This window comes from Lactuca serriola, chromosome 5 (assembly GCF_051521515.1).
Source record: "Lactuca serriola cultivar US96UC23 chromosome 5, Lser_US96UC23_V15, whole genome shotgun sequence".
Taxonomy (NCBI): Eukaryota; Viridiplantae; Streptophyta; class Magnoliopsida; order Asterales; family Asteraceae; genus Lactuca; species Lactuca serriola.
In genome coordinates, this window is record NC_136412.1 from 251,624,287 (window position 1) to 251,649,254 (window position 24,968).

The 24,968-nt window shown below is 31.6% G+C and overlaps 1 long non-coding RNA gene and 8 other non-coding genes across 9 annotated transcripts; 6 read left to right on the top strand and 3 right to left on the bottom strand.

The window, feature by feature from the left end:
• Positions 1–21: 21 nt before the first annotated feature.
• TRNAG-UCC (transfer RNA glycine (anticodon UCC)) lies at positions 22–93 on the bottom strand. Its single transcript has one exon. It is a non-coding gene; the product is annotated as a tRNA-Gly (tRNA).
• Positions 94–3,927: 3,834 nt separating this feature from the next.
• Positions 3,928–7,118, bottom strand: LOC145051562 (uncharacterized). Its single transcript, XR_013683701.1, has 3 exons — positions 6,992–7,118; positions 4,445–4,539; positions 3,928–4,297 (listed from the first exon to the last, which is right to left on the bottom strand). It is a non-coding gene; the product is annotated as an uncharacterized LOC145051562 (long non-coding RNA).
• TRNAP-UGG (transfer RNA proline (anticodon UGG)) lies at positions 4,793–4,864 on the top strand. Its single transcript has one exon. It is a non-coding gene; the product is annotated as a tRNA-Pro (tRNA).
• TRNAP-AGG (transfer RNA proline (anticodon AGG)) lies at positions 5,372–5,443 on the top strand. Its single transcript has one exon. It is a non-coding gene; the product is annotated as a tRNA-Pro (tRNA).
• On the top strand, positions 5,980–6,051 carry TRNAP-UGG (transfer RNA proline (anticodon UGG)). The gene has a single exon. It is a non-coding gene; the product is annotated as a tRNA-Pro (tRNA).
• A 107-nt stretch (positions 7,119–7,225) lies between the features above and the next one.
• TRNAG-UCC (transfer RNA glycine (anticodon UCC)) lies at positions 7,226–7,297 on the bottom strand. The gene has a single exon. It is a non-coding gene; the product is annotated as a tRNA-Gly (tRNA).
• Positions 7,298–17,261: 9,964 nt separating this feature from the next.
• Positions 17,262–17,333, top strand: TRNAP-AGG (transfer RNA proline (anticodon AGG)). Its single transcript has one exon. It is a non-coding gene; the product is annotated as a tRNA-Pro (tRNA).
• Positions 17,334–18,782: 1,449 nt separating this feature from the next.
• Positions 18,783–18,854, top strand: TRNAP-UGG (transfer RNA proline (anticodon UGG)). The gene has a single exon. It is a non-coding gene; the product is annotated as a tRNA-Pro (tRNA).
• Positions 18,855–20,860: 2,006 nt separating this feature from the next.
• TRNAP-CGG (transfer RNA proline (anticodon CGG)) lies at positions 20,861–20,932 on the top strand. The gene has a single exon. It is a non-coding gene; the product is annotated as a tRNA-Pro (tRNA).
• Positions 20,933–24,968: the final 4,036 nt, after the last annotated feature.

Consider the following 24,968-nt stretch of genomic DNA (forward strand, 5'->3'; position numbering starts at 1 on the left):
ATGTGAAGCGAAAAAAATCACTGCGTTTGCCGGGAGTCGAACCCGGGTCTATTGCTTGGAAGGCAATTATCCTAACCGTTGGACTACAAACGCTATACGACTGTTTTAAAAATGTTATGCTATATAAAACGAAAACACCTTTACGATTTCATAGCATTGCATGAATCAGTTCTTAATAAAATGATTTTTCCAACATTTAATATCTTCCTCTCAAAATAGCAACTTTCACCTAAAATTAGTAAATAAACTTAAGGATAAATGTTATTGTAGCTCGACGTATTCTTTCTTTTAGGTTTAAAATAAAAGGTCCCCACATTATTTTTTGGCATTTAGAAGCATAAAGTCTATGTTGACCTGTTAAAAAGAATATTAATCTTTTTTTTGTTTGGTTTTATAGGTAAAAAAAGTGAACTCTCTCTCTCTCTCTACATTGTAGGCCACACTCCCACTTTGGGGGTGTTTGACTTAGCTTTTTACAGCCAAAAGTCCTTTTTGGAAAAGAAAAAAAAGCAAAAGATGTTTGGCAAACTAATTTTAGAAGCTACTTTTACATAAGGAAAATGAACTTTTTGGAAAAGTCAGGAAATCCTGACTTTTTGTAACTTTTCCAAAAAGGAGTTTTGGGGTTTGAAAAGTTAAGCCAAACACCCCCTTTGTCTTCTTCGGAAAATTCTAAAGTTTCAAGACATCAACAACCTTAAGCATGTGTGTTCTCCGACCACCCCACCATCTTTGTAGCCAACCATCACAATCTCCCCTGGTACTACCATCTGCATTTTCCAATTACTTCTTTATTTTTCACCCCCACCAAGATATTTCTAACCCTTTTGATTCTTCTATAAATCCATTTCTCCTTCCTTTTTTGACCATCTCGTTCCTCACCTCTAAATCATCTTCTCATTCATATTCAATGCAATTCTTTGCACCGATTTATTAAGTGACGATTCCACATAGAAAACAAGAGATTGAAAAAAAAAAGATAGAGGATAAACTGAATGCAAATTTTAGCTTCGATTGTCAAAATCAAAATGACTCCTTTTACCAATGGTTGCAACATTAGTAAAAATAGAGGGAAAAAAAAGGGACTTCCCTTGTTTGTGTACTCATTGGAAACCAACAAAAATGTAACAGAATGTGAGAATGTGTTGTGTGGTTGTTAGAGTTTGAAGACGGTGAAAAGGGTCATATTTTACCCAAATAAAAAGATAACTTTCACACCTAGTGTATTGATATATCGTTTCATTGCAATTCAACGTCCTCGTTTTGTTGGTCGTTGGTGGAGTCTACGAAATCAAAAATGATGATATCAGATGAACATGAAATCTCTAATGGATGTCGTCGTCAAGTCAGTGGATGAGTCAGCGGTTGAGGTCACCGGAAGCAGGTTACTGCCATTGAAGAGGATAATAAGCTTGAGTAGAAATTCTTTAGCGATTTTGCCGTCATCTAGATTTAATTGTATTTCAAAGTTGAATTTTATGTTTTTCTTTTAATCCAATCCATCTTCTTCTGTCATGCTACGAATTGTTGTCGATGATGAAGGTAGGAAATGGTTTTTCGATCATATGATCATCAAAATGTCAAAGGAAATAGTTCTATTGAATTATAGTAGTCGTATGAAGGGAAAAAACTACACACCAAGTGTTTAAGTATTTGTCAATAAGATAATAAGAGTGATGACATGGCATATATTGTGTTATTCACTGGTATACTTGTATAAGATCACTTATATAGTACAAGGTGTTATTCACTTGTACAGTACAAGATCTAATGCATTTATGTGGGTTGAATGATTCAGAGTACAAGGATCAACGAGAAGCTTAAGAACCAAGTTGTAAACAACAGTAACATCCAATTAGGTAGCCACATCATTGATGAGTAATCAGCTAAATCTAAGAAAATGGGTATGTGGTAATGGTAATCAGATATAATAGGTAATAATGACCAAATAAGCAGGTCAATATCGATATTATACTCCTAAAAAGCAAGAAATTAATGACCAAATAAGCAGGTCAATATCGACGTTATACCCCTAAAAAGCAATAAATTGAGTTCAAGGACCATTTAAATCAAAATCAAAAAGTTAGTTGGACTACAATAACATTTACCGTAAACTTAAAGCAAGCGGAACTATCCAAATCCAATACTTGCAAGTTGCAACAAAGAAACCAAAAAAAAATCAATATAAGATAGAGAAAGTAAATATTAATCTTGCAATCAATGATCTACAAACAGTTATTAATTTACAACGTTAGATGTTTTTTCTGTAAGTTTATAACAATAAAATTCAAATTAATATGTAATATGATTTGAAAATATTAAAAATAAATTATCACTAAAATTTAGTTAAAAGTTAAAACACCATCCTCTGTAACAAATATTCTTACAGCTAGTTATATTATTTTAAATATTTAATATCATATAATTAATTTAAAACACGTATCTAATTATCTAAACATCATAAATCATAGATTAATATACTATTACATAAATAAAAAAACAACCATTTCAAACTCGTTTACATCATTTCAAATATAACCTACACTAAATTACATATTCTCAGCTTAGCATGGTTGAATACTTACAAATACAAAAATATAATAATAAAGACTTGAATTCAAAATTTTCGATATTAAAAAAAATAATAAAAAAACTCATTATACAGCTCAACTGTTAACATTTTTTGTTTTTGTTTTGTTAGTGTATGAATTACTTCTAACAATATTTAAGGAAAGTCAAAAGTCAAAAGTCAAAAGTCAAAAGGAGAGGATGCGCTCCTATATCTTTGAGATGGTCCTCTAAAGGATTGTGAACTTGTTGAAGGGTAAAAATGTAAGCACGCTTGTAATGCTTAAAAATCTTTACCATAAACTTTGTCCAAGAGCAAAGTTTATCAACTGAATAAAGCTATTTTTTTTTAAATTAAAAGTGAGTTGTATAAAATAGGAAGAATTTTATATATGCCATTTTTAAACATCAAAATATAATATTTATCCAACTTAATTTCTAAATATCATAATTACCCTTTATAAAATTTCAAAATATCATATATATCATTTTTAAACATCAAAATATCTTATATGTACTTTTTAAACATCAAAATATCTTACATGTACTTTTTAAACATCAAAATATTAATGATAATATATCTAAAATATCTTCAATCTACAACATAATAATAATCAACAACAACAAAAACTAAACAATCAAAATATACATTCCATAAAGAAAGTTGAAGATGAATATTTTTGTTTGTCAAGAGGGCATCATTCCAATAATTTAGAAGTTCATATTTCATTATCATAGACTTAAGGATATTATGATTAAAATTTTTAATTATTATAATGATTCTAAGGTATAAAAAATAATTATAAATCATGTTTTAGGTCTTAAGTAGTATTAAATCATGCTTTAAGTTATTGTAACCGCTTTTATTTAATATGAAGTGTTTGTCGTTAAAAAAAATATGTCATATTAATTAAATAAAAAAATGTTTGTGTAATATTAAAAAAAAAAATATATTATTTAATATTAAATAAAAATGTTTATTTATTAAAATAAAATAATTAAATTAAATTACAAAAAAAATAGAAAAAATATATTTTATATAGTATTAAATAAAAAATGTTTGTTTATTAAAATAAAATAATTAAATTAAATTCGAGAAAAGAAAATAAAAGAAATAAAGTATTAAAAGTGTTATATTCCTTACCAAATGTTAAGTTTAGGTGTTAAAAAAAAAAAAAAAAAAATTGGCAATCAAAAAACTAACGAAGTTCTAGAAGTGTAACACTTTCCATTTAGCTTTATTACACCCATGGCTTAAAACTATAGTCCAGGGGTATTTTTTAAATAAGTCAAAGCGAAAGTAGACTTTGACTTCGTTCTACACACATTGGTTTACACGTTTCCCCATTGACAAATTGGTATCAGAAAGGTGGAGGGATTTTTCGATAAATGGAGCCGTTTTGTAAGAGTTCTTGGGTGTGTGTATTGGGTACGGTTTTCACAAGGTATTCCGTATTCTCAATGCAGCAGTAACATGTTCTAATCTAATTACAGAATACAGATTACAGATTACAACAATCATGGATCATGGGATGCGATTCTGGGAAGTCTTCCGAAATCCAGGTATCAAAGGAAAATTCAAGTCCTGGTTGTTTGAATTGATTTGTCATTGGTTCTGGGTTGTGAATGGTAAACGGGATCCCTTTACAAATGAATTACGTCCGCATCTTATCTTGCACACAAGGTGTTTGATAGAAGTCCTCAAAGAAATATGAGGAATAATTGGCATCTAAAATCAAAAAAAAAAAAAACATAAAGGACGATGTCTTGATGAGTGAGTATTTACCATCTCTCAAAATGGTGCTATATAATATGTAAGGCAACTGGATGAGAAACTAAAAAATATATTATATATGCAAGTAAAGTAACAACTCACCAATGCTTAAAATCTTTAAGCCCCAGGTCCTCAAATGTCTTATACTTTTTGGGTAGAATAGAAACTGGAAGATGAGTGAAGTGTTATATCAGTATCTGCTCAGAATATGCAATCTTTCACTGTTAGAAATGGATATGCTGATATGCATTTTGCTTTTGCAAAGGTAATATAAACAAAGATTGATTCACACACTGTAGCCTGTAGCCTTGAATTCTGGTGACCCATACACTTAAGGTATAAAACATAAAACTCTAAACTTCATGTGAAAGAACCATAAATCTCACTTCACTGGTTGTCACTCACATACTTTGGACAATGTAATGTCAGTAAACTCATATTCAAGCAAGTGGGCATTTGGTCTAGTGGTATGATTCTCGCTTTGGGTGCGAGAGGTCCCGAGTTCGATTCTCGGAATGCCCCTTTTTTCAACATATTTTATATATAAAATGAATAGAATTAAGTGCCAATATTTTGTTTAATATGATAATGTTCATCTCTTGTAAAGTAAAGTCAATTAAGGACATGGAGAAATAACTCTGCCTCCTAAATTAAATGTTATATTATATTATATGCCCAAGCCAAACAAACATGTGCTTGCAGATCTGAAAAGATTCTATATCAGTAAATTGTACTCATCTGCATTTACTTCAGCCTGATAATTATGCATTAACTATAAAAAGACGCAACTTCATAAAAAGCATATGTAACTTCATTTACCAGAGTAAGCAAATATGTAATGTAAATATACAGAATAGATGTTTTTTGGCACCAACGCACTTGGTGAAAATATAATATGCAGCTGCCTACCAGAATAAGATATCTTTCTGCTACCACTTATTTTTATTTCTGTTATGTACTTACTGCATCTATATAATTAACTCACTGCAGAAAGTAAATGACTATAAATGCAGTACACTAAACAAAAATGGGCATTTGGTCTAGTGGTATGATTCTCGCTTAGGGTGCGAGAGGTCCCGAGTTCAATTCTCGGAATGCCCCACACCTTTTTAACTTTTTTTATTTTACTTTATTATTATTTTTTCACTGCCTTCTCTATAGTGTTTCTTTTTTTTTGAAACGGCAAACTATCTACTCCTAATCTAATCCTAAACATTACCTATGTCTCGTAGTGAGACTTGAACCCATAACCTCTCATTTGAGAGAGTCATTCCTTACCGCTAGGCCAAAATTCAAAAGAAGACGATAATTAACATATCTTTGATTTATTATAAGAAAGTCAAAGTTGACATACATAAAATGATAAAAGCATGGAATGTCAGGTGTAAGCCTGTAATCTACCCTCACATCTATTCTGACCATATAATAGCTTGCAACAATGCATTTACTTTTGGCAACAACACAATGAACATGGTGACAAAGCAAAGACACTTCCAAGTCCTTACAAAAAACCTTCATATCATTATCATATCATAACTAACAAACACAATACAACTCAAAAGTGTAAAAAACCAGCAATACTTCATGTATTTATCACACAAACAAAAATAAAAATACAAACCTAAAAGTAACCAACAGGGCATTTGGTCTAGTGGCATGATTCTCGCTTTGGGTGCGAGAGGTCCCGAGTTCGATTCTCGGAATGCCCCAATCTTTTTCCTCAACAAAATCAACTCATTCTATATAAAATAATTTGTTTAATTTGATATAAACATAAAGTCAACTAAGGACTTTGGAAAAAAAAAAAAAAAAAACTGCCTACTAATTAAGAATGTGAAACGCTGCTCTTTGTCAAGAAATTCCACTTCCACTCACTGCCAGATACTTTTGCAAATATGCAGAAACCATAAAGATCTTTCTCAAGATATTTAGACCACATCATGGGTATTATCCTACTTTCAACCCAGGCCTATCTTACTCTCATTACACAGCCTCCAATGCCTTTTCTACTATATGTTGATGCCTTCAGCACTAGAATAATTTATGGAAACACTAACTAACTTCATTTTATAAGTTATTATTTAATGTACCATGTTATGCATTACATACCTATATTTGAATGCTTGTACATTATTTGTTAAGTTATGGAGCTTGATCTTCCCTTTGACCTCATTGTCGTTGCTATGGTGCTTGATGACAAGGTATGTCATGCTTGGGTGACATATCGGGTTTGTGGGCCCGGATCAAAGGTTGTTTATAAATGGGGTCAAAGGGTTTTAGTATACACGGGAGTAGATAAGACATGTTATGTAGAATCTGACTTACTGTAATAAATTTGACCTTATAGGTCAGGTCGAGCGTTCAGAGGAGCAAATACCTTCTGAACTTGAGTGACATGTTTACATATGATATTCACAATCACCCAAATACAAAAGCATCCTAATTATGCGACTAAAGGAGTATCAAACATAGAATTCAACATAGTTATCAGAATAAATTTATCAAATTCACAACCCCCGAACAATTTAAAACTTGAAAATAATCTTTCAATTTCAAGCATAATTTTATCGACGGAGAATGATGAAAGTAAAGCAATTCAAATGTAGCAGAAAATCGAAACCTCATACATGAAAAGGGACTGATTCTAACCGGATTAAGAGAAGGAGGAAGAACCACATTCTGCAGGAAGTCCGTGAAACCAAATGGAAATGCAGCAATGGAACATGATTTTTCGAGGAAGACGAGAAACAAAAAATGGAATCGCAGTTTTGGGGGAAATTTGGAATTATCGCGGCAAACGAGAAGGTTCAAATTTGAATTTTAGCGGCTTATTTTATGATTTATTTGAACATTTATATAAAATAAAGAAACAAAATCTAAAATTGCGTTTGCCGGGAGTCGAACCCGGGTCTATTGCTTGGAAGGCAATTATCCTAACCGTTGGACTACAAACGCCAGATACTGTTATTTAATATTCATTTCCGGGAAATTATTGTTAGATCACTCTTTAGGATGGGATACTTGAATGATAGAACAAATATTTTTCCTAACATTTGAATAATTTTTTTGAAATATAACTTTTCAATAAGTATGTTGAATTGTGCCTAAATATAACAGCTTAGCACAACATAGTTAGTAACTTAATATAACAGTTTACATATAATTTCTAGTTTAAAGTATTCAACAATAAATCTTAATGTAAAACATCTAACTATAACTAAACAATAACTAGTTAGAAATATTTTCATATGGATTATCATATATTCATTGCTTAACTAGTTAGAAATATTTTCATATAGATTATCATATATTCATTTCTTAAGACCTTATTTGTGTTCCATTCATGATTTATTTCATACTTATTTACTTTTGTTTTTGGACTGGATATTCTTTTCATTCCCACTAATAATTAATTGTAAAAAATGAATTTTTCTATAAAATTGTGGGTTATAAAGCAAACAATCAATATGTAACTTTCCAAAATTCAGAGTAAAATTTTCATTTTTAAAACAATAAGTCATATAAATAAGTTGTTCCAAAACCAATCAAAGTGATTACATCATGTAAACATTAAAGTAAAAATCATAAGTAGTAAATGCGGAAACTCTGAGGGATGCAGTGCAGTAATGTTGTGTCCTTACATTTAGAACCAGAAGTACCTGAAACCATAACCATAAAACCGTAAGCAAAAAGCTTAGTGAGTTCCCCAAAACACCACATGTCATAGTCTTGTCATTATGTCATAAGTCGTATCATGGTCTTTCCTTGCCATGCCGAGGGCCAAAACCCTGGGTTTTATAGACAAGTGTCAGGAGCTACCTCCTGGTCTTCCATGTAAGTATCACAAAGATAACTAACATACTACATATAATTGTTAGCGTATGGTCCCTGGTCTTGAATACAATTTGTCGAGAGCCACCTCCAAGTCTTTCATACAAATGTCATGGACCAACCACTAGTCTTCCTATATAACATAAATTCCAAGTATAGTAATGAGACTCACCTGAATCGCAATGTTGATTAAAACCCTATGTAATGTCGCACTGATCACAACCAATAACTCCCACCACCAAAATATGGGTGTTAAACACCTCCTAACAATCTACACAAGGAAAACCCTAAGTCGACCTTCTAAAAATAAAGATTCACCAAAAGTCAAACCATGCTAAAAGTCAACAACCAAAGTCAAGAGCCAAAGTTGACTTTAGCCAACCGTTACGTCGTAGCCTTCCTTGGCCACACTGTGGCCTACAACCAGCCAGACATACGGGAAATTCCCAGTCGCCATGTCATGGCAACGTCGTAGGCACTGGGTTTCTAGAAGCTTAATGGATTAAGCTGTTTTCTTTGATTCCAAGAGCTCCAAAGCTCATATTTGGTCCATACTTTGGTCTAAATGGATAAAGTTTCAAACTTTATCCATTAAGACACCTAAATAGATCAATATCTTAAACCCTAGGTCCAAATAAAGCCAAAATCCATAATGACTTAACCATTAAGTCTTCAATCTGAAAAAGTCCTTAACCCAACCACTCCATAAGGGTTTATAACACCAAATCTATCATAAAGGTGGAAACTTTATAGACATATACGTCCAATACATGTTTAAGATCCATTTTGGTCAAAAATTGAGCTTTAAAGACCAAAACTTAAGCAAATGACAAGAACTTCTACCAAATACTATATTCACAACCTACGATGCTCTAGGGTCTCAGGAGAGTCATAAAGTTGCCAAATTTATGAGTTCCTTCCCTCCGAACTTGCTCAAACATGAGGAACATGGGATAATATTCAAGATCTAACCACCAAAAGTCATAAGGCAAGGAACTTGGACACTTACAAAGGTCTAAAGATGCCCAAAAGAGATCTATACTTCAGCTAAGAAGCACTATAATATTTTTCAATACTTCTTATTTCTTTACAAGCAACCAAAGTCTCCAAAGTGGACTGACCACACACAAGGAATAATTCGGGTTAGGGGTTTTGAAACTTGAGGGTGATGGAGGCTGATAAGGAACCCTAAAAATGAGTTAGAGGGGTTTAAATATGAAGGGAATTCTAAAAGAGTCATGGGCTTAGGCATGAACAAATGCAACGTCGTGGCCTTCCTTGGCCACGCTGTGATGGTCCAAAAATCACGCGATCAAAATAATTATTGTCACGTCATGGCAAAGAGCTTCCTCCAAAACTCCATCTTCGGTCCTTGATACAAGTAAGCTTGACCAATCTGGAACACGGGTGTCACACAATATCACACATTGTTTTATAAAATATTAAGTAGTCTTTTGCGTTCAATTTGGAATCTTCTTGCTTTTAAAACATTTTAGACATGGAACATGTCCAAGTGATGGCGAGCATGATTGGCATTCATTTGTTAGTTAAATCAAATTGGCACTAAAATTTGCTACTTAGTGTCTTATATTACGATATAGATATTATAATTTCGTAAATGTTAATATATGCAACATCATGAAAGTACTAAAAATTTCTATAAAGGGAAAGTATTTTGAAATCTCCATAATAAATCCCCAAAAGGATGGATATCATGAACCTACATGCAACCTTTAAGGAACAATATCTCATGTACATTTCTTGTAGGGTAGACATCCTTAATTCCAAAGGGACCAAAGAAGCTCCCTTCTAGCGATATCCACACACAAGCAAGGTACGCACCGCCAAGTGTTGGATTTTAGACTTGATATTTAAACAATCTGATACTTAGTATTATGAACTAATAACGAATTATTTATTGTTGACAAACAAAGAGTAGACAGATAATATTTATAATTAAATATCCAAAATGTTTTCAGAAAAGCAAATGACTAACGGTTAATATTTAGGATTGAAGGTTGAGATATCACGAGATAATAAATTCAATTATTATTAAATATACAAAACGTTTTCACGGAATTAAGACCATATTTTTTTCCATTTGCCAACTCATTATCGGTGAACATGAAAAAGTGTTGTAACATTTGATTTTGTTGAGTTATGTTAGAGAGAGGCTAAATGTCACAACTAGAAATTTTGTGTCTTGTAATCACTACACTCAAGTAAAATGTAGAATCAAAAACTTAAGAGCATGTATGATGCTTACTCTATGACAACAAAATTTCAATCCAATACACCATACAAGTACTACAAATAGTCAACAAGCAATTGGAAACCCTAGAAGTTCTTGTTTAGGTCCATTTTGGACCAGGACTTCCTTATTGGACTCAATGGACCAATAAGCTTCCAATTTGACTATCATGGGCTTAGAACCTTTAAATGGGCTCTAATTGGACCCACTTTCATTTATTTCAACATTTTGGGCCATAATGGGCCTAGAATTAAACAAAATACCCTTATTGGACCATAACAAATATAATCAACCAAATTGGGCCATGAGGCACCCTAGGAGTCCAATGGGCCGAAAAACAATCAATATGGACCCATGATTTGGATTTAAGCACCAAAGGCCCAAGTCTCCATCTCTCCCCTCTATTTCTCGGCCCAACACAATAAAAAAAGAGATTAATTAGAATTAAACCTTGACACATCATTATTGCTCAAAGGATATCAAGGTTTAATACATCACATACATCTAGGGCATCTCATGTTCCCATGCAACTTCTCTTTCCCTCTCTATCTCTTCTTATGATCGGCCGAGAGCCAAACCACACACACACACAACATCAAAACTCTTCCAAACTCTCTCAAATATTCTCCTCCTTCCCACTCCAAAATCTCGAAATTTTGCTTGTGCATTAAGAGGATTTCAAGAAAATATCATCACTTCTTGGTAAGTTATATATATCCAAGGATTTTATAACTCTTTTCTCATGATTAGATCCCTTCTCTTAAACATTTGTGGTAATCATACTCTTAGAATCACCTCAAGTTCGAGATCATCATCAAGGTGTTACTAGGGCCGAAAATCACCTCACTTTCTTCCATTTCTTCTTCAAAACCGTGACCAACAAGAAAAGGTGAGCTTCATACCCCCTATTTTTTGGTTTTTATAAGTTTTGTGGGGGGGGGGAATACAATAAAATGTATAGATCTATGAGTATATGTATGCTTTGTATGGTTTCTATGTTTATTTACATGCTCATATGTGATTATGATGTTGAATCTAGTCCAAAAGAACTCAAAACCGAGATCTACCTTATGTTGAATGAAATAAGTATAAATCATATTATTTCATACAAATCAACTCTAGAAAAATAACCAAGTTGGTTAATATGAACTCCTTGGGCTAAAAACTCCATTTTTGGACTCAAAATGTTAAAAATATAAGGTTAAAGGGCCCAAAATGACAAAATACAAATTCTGATGGATGAAATGAGTCAAAACAGTTTCAACAATGTATTTTCTGGAAATATTCTCTTTTGAAGGATTAAATGTGAAATTTTAAGCATAATGGGCCAAAAATGAACTTTTCGGCCCAATAAAGCCCAAATTGCGAGATTTTCAAATTAGAGGGGCTGAAACTGTATTTTTCTGTAAAACAGGGGACTACTAGCGCTCCAAGTCCATTTCAAGGGTTAAAAATGCTTTTCATATTTAAAAGGGACCAAAGATGCAAAAAATTTCTATTTTGGGCCAAAAGTGTAAAAACTGCGAAAATAAAGGTTTCAGCCGAGAAAAATGTCATTTTGAGGGACTAAAACTGTTTTTAAAATAATTTTGAGCTGAAAAATACCTTTTCTACAAGTTTTGATACTAAAGTGTCAAGAAAAATGGTTTAAGGACTAAAATAGAAATTCTTTTATACAAAGGGTCAAAAGTGTAAGTTTATCCAAAAGAAAGGGGCTGCAAAAAGTAAAAATCTAATGTTTTAAACAATAAATCCGACATGATGAAATACTAGTACCTCGACTATCGGCGAATTATAATACACCTTCAACACCAAAATCGTTATCAAACGAATTGATTCGGTCTCGAATCAATAACGAATCCGAAATTAATAACACGACGATACTTCAATACACACGCGGAAATTTCGGGAAGTCAATACACACGTGGGAATACACCAGACGTCGATACACCGTCTTTGGGCCAGAAAGTTTCAAATCGTGCTTGTTGGGCCTAGCTAGCCCAATGACATGATCTTTAGGCCCGAAGGAAACTCGCTTACATGTAGTTGGGTCTTATATGACCTAATTCCGTGTAAAAGGACTTTTACAGGCTTTGTGTTGTTGGGCCCCAAGGGTCCTCTGGTACTGCTAGTAAAGTCGAGAATTCACCAAATGCGAGTCGGGCTAAGGGCCCTTCGCATTCACGATAGCCTTGAACGACTTATGGAAATTCTGGGGGCTTCGCACCCTCTTTTCCTCCTCGGTTGTGGGGCTATGAGAAGTCCGGGTGATTGGATTAAGTGAATAGTGCGAACGACGCATAAGGGATCATTTGTATAGTTGTAAACTAGTCATTTTCATTAATGTGTGTTTACAACAATTCACAATCCATAATTAATCCAATGTCACCGGGACTCAACGAATACACACGTCGCAACGAAATAACAAAATATAAAACATTTGATTCAAAGTATTAGGAAAACATCGGGTTTTCCTAGGGTTTTTCAATTAATACACCTACGAGATGCATACCGATTTTTACAAATTGTACTTTTACATTTATAGAAACAAACAAGCATACTTACGGATCTTCACACTTTTTATACTATGCTCTTTTCAGAAAATATCGGATTTTCTGATGATTTTCAAAACAATACAAATCACTATATTTCAAACATTACTTATGAACTCACCAACATTTCATATGTTGACGTTTTTCAAAATACTTGTATTCTCAGGTAATAGGTAAATCGAAAAAGGAAAAATGTACTCAGTAACGTCTAGCTGTTGTTTTAATTAGTATCGAACAATTTACTTTTGGGCATGTAATATTATGGATCAATGTACCGAATGTAAACGCTACCAGTTGTAATATTTCAATGCTTGGTAATGTATGATGTTATGTTTCATGTATATTCATTGTGATGGTATTCAATTGAGTCACAATAGCCCTCGGACGTTTCCGCCGTCTGGTTCGGGGGTGTGACACTAAAAGTCTTGTTTATAATGTTATATATTTATGTGGGGATAAGCCAAGTAAACTCAAGGCGCGACAAGGTATATTCTTGACTATGTGGTATAATAAGGTTGTTTGGGTTAGATCTCGTTGTTTTTGTTTAATGAATTACTTTCCAAAAGTTAGGATTTAAAATTTTACTGTCTTCTTTTCCTTTCTCCGGTTTGTACTTTTGTTTTGTTTTTTCTTGGGGACAAGAAAGGTTTAAGATTGATGAGATTTGTTAGGTGCATTTAAAGCCCCCGTTTTGCACTTTTATTCCATATCCTCGCATTTCATTTAGGCTTAAAATCATGTATTTTACTTCTTTTCGGGACATTTCATGATATGTGTAACATCTTGATTTTCAGGTATTTTACATTTTGACCCTTGATATGAAAATTGTTTGCAAATTTGGTCCCAAAGGCATTATAATGAAAATTGGAGGTTGTATGTGTACGTTGAGCATACGTGGCCAGAGTCAAACCCTAATTTTTAGGGTTTGGACCCTATTTAAACATCCTTATTTCTTTGAAACCTCTTCATTCTTTAGCCTCCACATCCATATTCGACCCTAGCTAACCGTAATCCATTTTTGAGCATCCTTGAGCCATTAGTGTGTGTTTTGGTGTTCACAAAGGAAAGATTAAGGAAAGGAGAATATCTTGGAAGATTGGAGCAACCTTTTGATATGGAAGTTTTGCACCTTCCTACATCTCTAAAAAAGTATAAAGTTTATACCTTGAGGCTTATTTGGTTAGATCTATCTTGTATGATGTTATAATGTGTTTTTCTTCCCAATCAATGATGTTCTTGAGTATGGCATGCTCTAGACCCAAATGGATTGTCCTTCTAGATGTTTTGGAGTGTCTAAGGTCATAAAAATGCAATCTTGGTCATTGGTTTTCTTCCATGCATGGATTATAATGTCTTAATGAGTTAAGAAGTTAGGGTTTTTAGTATTGAGCACTTCCTAGCCACACGTATGCGATGGGAGCCCCGATCCTGGATCTTGAGTGTGCTAAGCGTACAAGATGAGTACGTTGGGCGTACTTAGCAGAGTCAACTTGGTTGACTTTTTGACTTTGACTAAAATTTGACTTAGGGGTATTTTGAATTGTAGTTGAGTTTGGTCATTTTTCAATGTATAGATGACCGGTAAAGCTGATATTTGGAGTAGTGTCATGTTTAACTACCTTTTTCAGACCGAGAGTGTAACGTCCCAAAAATTAAGACAAAAATTCATTTTAATTATAGAATAGTAAAACCATAATTCAAGATGTGTTCATAAAAGCATAATAGAATAAGAGTATGATCAAAACATCCAAATACATAATAGTCAAATATAATGCAGAACATTATGGTGTGTGTGATGCGATCACCCCGAGCTCTTCCCCTTTAATTTGGAGGTACCCAAAACATAAACTGAAAATCATAAGCATGAAGCTTAACGAGTTACCCAAAACACCACATACCATACATATCTAACATACAATGTGCCATTACCCAGCACCCATCGGGCCCCGCTCGACATCGAGCCCCGATCGGACCATAATTGTCAATATCATCAGACGGGCCCCACCCGAGCTCTCCCCCTTTAATTGACTTTTTTTTGTCATGTCTAACAAATAACTATTTTTTCTAAAAAAAATCCCATTATACCCTTTTTTTAATTTGTGTATGGTTGCTATAATAAGTCTGTTGGAAAATATTTTCAATAGTTGGCTCTTAGTTTTTATTTATCTACATAGTTTGAATTTTGCTATTTATCTTTACAACTTTTTAAGGTACTACTGTGCATGGTTTTATAATAAGTTTGACGTCTGTTGGAAAATCGTTTCAATAGTTGGCTCTTAGTTTTTATTTATCTACATAGTTTGAATTTTGTTGTTTATCTTTACAACATTTTAATGTACTACTATGCATGGTTGTTATAATAAGTCTGACGTCTGTTGGAAATTTTTTTCAATAGTTGGCTCTTAGTTTTTATTTATCTAAATAGAAGTTGTAATTCCCTTTTCAAGTTAAAAACTTTCTATTTGGTTTTTCTAATGCCCTTTAATTATCTTTACATAGTTAATTGAAAACTTTACATTTTTACTCTTGTGAACTATAGTTTGAAAGTATATTGTCATTTCATGTACAATACACATCTACTTGGACAATTTACATTCGGTGGTTTTTACAGTAACCATCATTGTCATACATTTACATGTGTGTACCATATGATATCCTATCACCTACCTTTTATTTGGTTTGTCTATATTTCACAAATTGCCAAAGGTTATGATATATATGGTTTTTGTTTACAAACTTTAGGTTTTTATAGTTATTGCTTTAGGAACTCGCAAATTAGTTAGTAGTAATATTAAATTATAGAAAAGATACAGAGTTTATAGGGCTAGCAAATTATTGTACATTTGTTTTTTAATTTTTTTATTCTTAATTTGGACCAATTAAATCACATATGTTAAATAAATAGCAACGTACTTTATCTAATGAATCCTAACATAAAGTAAAAGTTTTTTTTAGTGAAATCGATTCTTTTTACCTTTTTGGTCATTTTTACCTTTTTTTTCATATAATAGCATCTTACTTTTGTTTTTTGTTTTTTTTTTGTTTTTTCAGTTTTGGTATAGGGAAAAAATCTTACTAATGATGTCCATGTTTTAAATAAATTTAAAGAAATAGTTCTTGGTTAATTAAATAAATATAAAAAATGACCATTTTAGAGGTTTGGTCATTTTGTTAAATTTGAAAAACTTTATTCATTTTTAATTATTTTTGGAAAAATAACAATTTTAACATTTTTTTTGTCAATTTGACCATTTTGAGAATTTTTGTTCTATTTGATTATTTCGACATTTTAAAAAGTAACAAAAAAGAAAACTTATATTAATATGAAACACCAAAAAAAGAAAAAATAGAGGTTTTATTGTGGTTCCATTGATCATTTTGACTTTTTGGACAACATTGTCATTCTTACTAAAAACAAAAAGGTAAAGAGAGTGAATATGTTTATATAGAGTGAGGACACAGGAAAAGATTTACCCGTTTGATCGATCCATAACTTCTTCTTTATCTATAGACATCAATGGATGACAAAATTACAGTATATTTTTCTTGTGTTTCAACTCTCCACCTTCTTTTACTTGCATATGGACCATTTATGTTTACACATGGACCCTTACCGTATATGTTGTATCAAAAACAAAATAAAAAAGGATGACCAAATTGAAACCTAATTAATTGGGACAAATAGTTGAAGGGTATTTTGCGAATTTACTTAAAATTATCAAACCAAAATGTAAAGTTGCATAGGATAGAGAACACTTAGTACTGATAAGCCTCAGACTTTATTGATTCATAGCTAGAGGGCAAAATGGGCAAATGGGTGATATTTTCTTGGTTGTGTTGGACAAAAAATGATCTTTGTTGAACCTTTAAGTTTATTTTTTTAAATCAAATAAAGTTGTATTTACTTACCATCCATAGTTAAATGTTTTTTTACATTTATTAATTTTTTTTGTTCTATATAAAATTTTTAACTTACCTCCCATGGTTTTCACGGGTTATAACCTAGTAAACTAATAAACGCTATTATAAGCAAATTTCAAACATCTCCATTTTCAAAAACTCCTAAAATTGTTTTTGAGATTTCTCCCTAAAAAAGAATAAATACATTAAATAATTTAAAATTGTTATATTGTCTTAAATATTTATGGTAATTCTCGTCAGTTCAGAGATGTTTGCTAACGTCGAGCAGATATTTTTATTGTGTGCTGCATTGTCCATGAAGAAATTGCATATACTAATCAAATGAAAACTACTAATAAATAAAAAATGACATGGTTAACAAAATGGGCATTTGGTCTAGTGGTATGATTCTCGCTTAGGGTGCGAGAGGTCCCGAGTTCAATTCTCGGAATGCCCCCATATCTTGCATTTTTCTTGTATGGCAGCCATCAATTTTGAAACAGTTTTTGTGTTATCGTGCATTGCTTCATTATTAAAAGGAATAACATACAACTCTCATAAGAAACCTTAAATAACTGAGATTTACATTTCCCAGCTAAGATAGAACATGATCAAGAGACATTCCTTATTTCATGCAATCTATATATTATTGAAGAGCAATTGAAATAATACCGAAAAGCCTCCAATTCTCAATAAAATCTACATTCAAGGGGGCCAAAGATGGATTTCGGACACTTCGTAAGCTTTAGGTAGGGGTAGGCTATCCACGAGCTTAGTAGCCTTAGCTTAGCATAACTCCCACTTGGATAAAAAAACATTTGTCATGCTTTCGCTTGTTCATGAACTTTTCAGCTAATTGTACATGATTATGCCAATCTCCATAACAATATCAAATACTATTGTTTTATCAGCTAACTGTACATGATTAAGCCAATCTCCATAACAATATCAAATACTATTGTTTTATCACCTTGACAATAACTATAATTACTTTTTCTAGTGCAACTCATGTATATGTATACTCTCAGTTAATAATCAATGACCATTACCCACCATAACGGTTCCTTTCTTTATCTTTATAATATGACATTTAAAACCCATTTTGGTATATTTCAATTGGCAATTTTCGTGTTATTAAATACTTTAGTATGATGGGGATTAACTCGAGACCAATTGAGTCTAAAATCTGATATATTATGAGTTTGGGAGGTGCATGAGTACACACTCGCATAAATTGATTTGATCTTAGGAGCACAAGGTTCCGGGGCAATGCACTCGGTGGGGTTCCAAGGGGCATCGCCAATGGCGGAGCCTCTTAGGAGCAGGGAGTGCCATGATTTCCCCGATTATAAGGGCCAACCGTGCATTATAAAATTTTGAAATCATAAGTAGCACCAGTGTAACGAAATGCAAAGTTACCTTGAAACTGAGACGATTCGGAAACCACTTTTATGCACTTTGTCTAGTATTTATGGACTTGCAATTTATTTTTAAAGTTTATTAAAAAATTTCTGTTACATCAAGGATTATTTATGGGGGTTTGTTTAACTTTTACCTAAATAAATTGTTTCGGCCAAGACTTAAACCCTTATTCGATTATAGAATTTCAATGACATGCTAATCTTGCTATATGGTGTTTATTTTTATTTTTTGATAATTTAAGTGTCATTTAATACAATTAGCTGGTAAATTAGTTTTTTTTTTTGTATCTGATAAATTCTAACCATCGAAAAAAGAAATATAGCAAGTCAAGTAATAGAAAATTACTAAATTAAAAATATTAAAAATGAGAAGTTGGTTAATTGCAATTTTTAAATGAGGAAAAAAAACTCTGCTACATTTCTCCAAATTTTCTATTGCAATAAACAAGATACTTTAAAAACTTCTTATTAGAAACAACAAGAACGGGCATTTGGTCTAGTGGTATGATTCTCGCTTTGGGTGCGAGAGGTCCCGAGTTCGATTCTCGGAATGCCCCTTTTTTTTAAACAACTGTTTTCATTTCTTAAGTTCCTCAATCTGATGTTCTACTATCTGTACATTCTTTATTTTAACTTTTTACTAAGAAATATTATAATCATCCTGAAATAAATCATGTTTTTATGCATTTTAGTAATCATAAATTTCTAAACCTGAAGGTTCTTCTAACATGCTTCTTCTATATTCTAGCACTTTAGCAGCCATATGTAAAAGAAACAAAAAGGGATAAAAATATAACTACATTTGAGTAATCAAACCCAAAGAAAAACGAGTAGAATTCGTTTAGCAGATTCAACAATGAACCCACGTTTCAATCAGCAAAGCTTTTAGTCATTCAAAATCAACCAAAAGCAATGTACAATTTTGTAAAAATGAAAAAATTCCTTCTCAATATACAAAAAAATGTAACACATGTTAACAGCCTTTTAAAGATTATCTTTAATAAGTCTTCAATATACAAAAAAACGTAACACATAGTCTTTAACAACCTTTTATCTTTGATGAGTCTCAGATCTAAAGTCGGGGACCCACCATTCTTTAAACTTCTTAAATACAATAATCTCGATGGCTATTTATGATAGCATAATACAATCTGGTAATAGCAATTGCTTAGTTGATTACAAATCTATAAAAACAATCTCTTTACCCCAAGGGTGTGATGATGAGTTTACACATACAATAAGTGTTTTTTTCTTTTTCTTTTTTCAAAAAACCATTTCAAGAGCTCAGTCACTTTCAGTCGTCCATAAAAGGCGAGTTTCAAAACTTCTGAAGAATCAAATGTTATGGTTGTTTGAAATGGGGTCTTTTTCACTACTTCTTTTTTTTTTTTTTTTTTTTTTTAATTTATGTATCATTTGTTTATTAAGATTCTGTTTGACGCATTACAACTAACTTATTTAAAATTTATTTTTTTGGTTGTAAACCAAAAAATAGTTTATAAGCTTTCTAAAAAAGTTACTAGGAGTAGCTTTTCAACTAGCTTATAGAACTTTTTTAGAATTCTTCATGTTACACCCTTTACTAATTATAATAAACACACTTTTCTATACGATCTTATATGTCATTTTATACATTCCAGCTAGATTTTACCAAATATTAATTTTTAAAACCAATAAACCATATTTAAGGGAAAAAAACAAATTTAAAAAGACAAGTTAACTACTTACAAGTTATTATATTTAACTCGCAAATTAACTACTTGTACCACTACAAATTTGATATAATTTATTCGGTGATAGATATGTAAGGGTTTAATCACTTCAACAGATGATTCAATGATTTCACACACACACACACACTAATAATACAAACAAAAAACAAAGAATACAACATTTAACATGGTTCATATGATTAGAGTGATCACTCACATCCACGGGCGAACATGAGAAATTTTACTGATTATTGCCGAGTAACAATTTTGTTCCTAACGGCTATAGGTCAAAAGGGTGAATCAAGCTCCACTACTTAACAAGCGATGCAACTTTAAGAGCTCAAAATTGTTTTAATGAAGTAAAGACGACATTACTTGCTTCCATTGATCGTACATTTCTAAGCAATGAAACTTGTGCAAAAAATATGAGTGATCAATTTATGAATGATATTGTAATGTCATATATTGATTGATAAAGATATGTTCGATGGTATTAGCAAAGATACATTATAGATTGTTTTCAAAAAAATGACAACCCGACCCCCAATAACCAACTTCTATCAACATGTTTATTTGGTCACATCAATTTAATCGGACACACATAAGTTTGAATCTTGAATTCCTCACTTCCTGGGTGGAGGTATTTTACATTCGTATGATTGTCTACATTTTACCTCCTCTTACCACTTTACTAGTTGGATTTGGTTGTTGTTGTTTTGTTGGCTGCAACAACTATTCTCAATTTTATAGCTAAAAAAATCAAGAACAATGATTATAGAAAAAAGTAAAATGTTTCATACATTCATTTATTACTTCCATAAAGTAGAAACTCCTACCATATGAAGCCACATGGGCATTTGGTCTAGTGGTATGATTCTCGCTTCGGGTGCGAGAGGTCCCGAGTTCGATTCTCGGAATGCCCCAAGTTGAAAATAAATATTGCTCATCTTATTTGGTTCCTTTTTTAAACTTCAAATTCACTTGAAATCTTGCCAAATTGTTGTTCCCTTAATCTTACAATATTGCAGAATTTACATGTAATCAGACAAGATTTCATGCATTTAATCTTATAATACTATCCAGAATGATCATCCAAAAGTATTCTAGCAAAACCAGAAAAGTAACTGCATTAAAACAATAATCTTTCAAATTAAAGAAAACATATGGACCACACAATGAAGTTATTTTTTTTAGCAAAGTAAGCACAACTTGATTTATAGTTCAACAGCCAATTAGCAACACAATACTTGCATAAGATCATAGATCCTACACAACAATAATGTTTCTTAAAGTACAATGTTGTAATGTGAATAAATGAAAATAGGATATGCGAAAATAAACAAATAAATGAAACAAACGTTGCTATTTACCAAAAATTCTTGAAAACCACAAGACCAATGCTAAAAAGAAAGATAATCAAACACCATATACAACTCCATCAAAGCTTTCTATTGTCCAAAACAACATAACATGGTTTCCTTGAAATACAAAATAAAGCAACCAATAAAGAGAATACATTATGCTTTTACTTTGTTTTTTTTTCTTAATAAGGCATTTGACTTTGAAAAAAAGTCTTCCCAATTATAGCATTATACTTTCAAATCTTTATCAGGACATTATACTTTGCAAAATCTACCTGGTTATAGTGGTAGATTTTTCAAAGAGCAATGATGTGATAGAATTATAACAAACAAATAAATGAAAAAAAAAATGTGAATATTTTTTAAAGTTAAAGCATTGTCACAAAGAAACTAAAAAGTGCAATCCTATAAATGGGTTGATTTTTCAAAGAGAAAAGTGCTTATGCTATAAATAAAACTTAGAATGTGACAGGGTTTTAACAAAAAGAAAATTGAAAAATGCAATGATAAGAAAAAAATGTAAAGATATTTTAAAGTAAAATGCAATTGGGTTATCTTTCAAAGGGAAATATGCTAAAATCAGTGGATTTTCCAAAATAAAATGACAAGATAAGAAAAAAAAATGTAAAGATATTTTAAAGTTAAGAAAAGTAAAAATTGAAATGCTATAAATGGGTTGATTTTTCAAAAAGAAAATTCAAAGTGCAATGTTTTAACCGGTAGATTTTTTAAATTAAAAAAATTGTTTTATTGGAAATTTTTTGAAAGTTTACGAGGTTTTAAACGAACGAACAAAGAAGTGCATTGATAAAATTGGCTTTATTTTTCAAAGAAAAATGCATTGATAAGAAAAACTTTAATGTTAACATGTTGTCACAAAAGAAACAAGACGAAACTGGCAGAATCATATGCTTTGGAGGTCTTTGGGCCAGAATCATACCGAAGCTGAACTTCAAATAAAAGTAATACAAGGGTAATTTAGGCATTTTGGGTTTTTATTTCTGTTAGAAGGGTACACTGGTCATTTTTGTCCCTTGGTTGTTACATGGGTGGAAGGAGAGCACATTATCTTTTTGTGAAATCTGGAATTGATGCCTTGGGGAATCTCTAGAAATCATTAGGGTTTTCTTGATTTAATCAGATGTTCATGTTTTTTTTATAAGTCATATTTGTAGTCAGGCCCATAGCAGTATTTAACTAATAATACACAACAACAAGAAGAATTTAGTACAAACAACAAATTATTAAGAAGCAGGGGTAATTGATCCATGTTAAGGATCCTCTTGTCATTTGAAATCCAAGTTTTGTGGTTCTTGATAAGTTAGCTAGATTGGGTGAAAATGATACACGTTGAAGAAATACAACTTACAACCCTAATTAAAGATAGAAACAATGATTTTATCTGAAAACTAACTTGTAGTGAAGAACTATGATGATCACTTGAAGTTTTCTTCCATGCATGTTCAATAAATACAATTTAGAACCCTAATTAAAGATAGGAACAATGAAAACAAATAGTTCTAATCAACTTTGCATCTTTAAAAATAAATATAGGTAACACTAATACCAACATTATAAATACACTTTTAAAAACACAAAGCAAACCTCTAAAGACTTTTCATGATTTTTCATTGAATTTAACAAATAGTTCTAAGAAAACTTTGACAATATAATGGGGGACAAAGCAAGAGTATCATCATAAAGAGTATGAATATGCATGATCAACAATTCCAATACAGGATCCCGGTTGCAATGTATAAATGTATAACTTTCACACAGTAAAATTAGGTAAAAAAAAAAAAAAAAAAAAAAAACCCTTACAGATGGGTATAAAATTTGAGCATTTCCCTAGCTTCCTCTTTAGATTGAATTCTTTGCTAAATGAAAGCATTTTTTTATCAGGTCAATCATAGATATAGACATAAATCCAGAAAGTCTTGATGAAAAAGAAAAATAAAGGTTTTGCTAAATATCGAATCCATCAGATGTTGTAAGGACTTAAAGTAAAGATTCAAGAACAAATCTGATAGAACTCTTATTTTATTTGCACTTTACAACAAGGAAATAAAATGATGTTGGCTCCTATGACATTTGTTTCAATTAAATATATTAATATTTTATGGCATGCAAAATATCATAAAGGAATTGTACTATTGTCTAGTTAAAATTTTACAGTTGCATTTTGTACTGTTTAAAATTGTTAATTGCTACCAAAAGAATTTATTTACCATTTTGATCAACTTCTTTCAGCTTCCTCCTTATCTGCTTTGACAACTAAAGAATCTCTGGGTCTGCATGTTTAACAAATCAAAATATTAAAAAGATAGAGTGATATGAACATGTATAGGGGAAAATTAGGTAAGTTCAATCCACCTGTGTAACTTCTGATAAAGAGATAGCAATAGCTGATTTAGCATTTCCTGAACTCCATTTTGTTACAAGTTAAAATCACAACATAATCATCTCAACCTAACCAAAGTTACCAGTTCAAATTTGAAGTCTGGGTTTCAACTGATTTCTCAGGCATTTCATCAAACAGATGGATGTAGAACATTTGGACCAGAATCTTGTTAATGATCTTACAGGGATGCATTCCAAATTAAGGGCAGCTGAACGCCATAGCAAGAGAATTATCAACACATTCAAAACCATGACAAGATCCAAGATTTTGACCGGAGTTATCATCTTATTAGTAAAATGTAGATCAGTGGAAGAGAAATAGGAAATATAATAGTATCAGGTGATAGATTCTTCCATCCAAACACACAAAACATTTTCAAATGAACAAAAAAACCACAGAAACACATTCTGAAATAAGACTACCAGACACGCTTAATCAAGATTTTACAGAAAAACAAAAACCCAATAAGAAGAAAACCATAGTAAAACGGTCAACAAAAGTACAGAAGAAGAAAAAAAAAACACCAACGAAAAGACGAAGAAAAAGACAGGGTGATAGAAGAAACCCAATCAGAAAAAAAGGGATTTAAAATAAAAGCAGCAACTAAGCTTCGATTTTTTCTAATACATACTTACAGAGGAAATTTCAACATCTTAAATTAGAGAAAACCCTAGAGAACAAAAATAAAAGGGAAAATGGAAATGATAAGAATGAAAACTTTACGAAGACCTTGATAAATTCTTTGGATTACAGACATCGGGATGAGTCTCCGTCGGAGTTTGGAGAGCAGCGAGCGGGATGAGCGAAGAAGGTTAATATTAAGCGCCAATACACCGACCGTTGAACCTCCCAGTTTCAACGGCACTCTTTTAAAATCTTTCCAAAATTAACTTTTAATTTTTACCATTTTAACCCAGCCTTTTATTCCTTTTTACGAAAATGGTCCCTTAATTTTTCTTTTTCATTTTGACATGTATTTTTTTTTATTACGAATTTAGTATAAACTTTTATTAGAAATTTCTTTTACAATTTTCTTTCTATATATTTTCTAAAGCTTAGATTTTTTTTATAAAATTATTTTTTTACAATTTTTTTATAAGAAACTATTTTTACAATATTAATTTTTTTATAAATAATTTGTATCTATATATTATGTATGATTTTTAAGATTTCACTATTTTTAATTATCTTTATTAA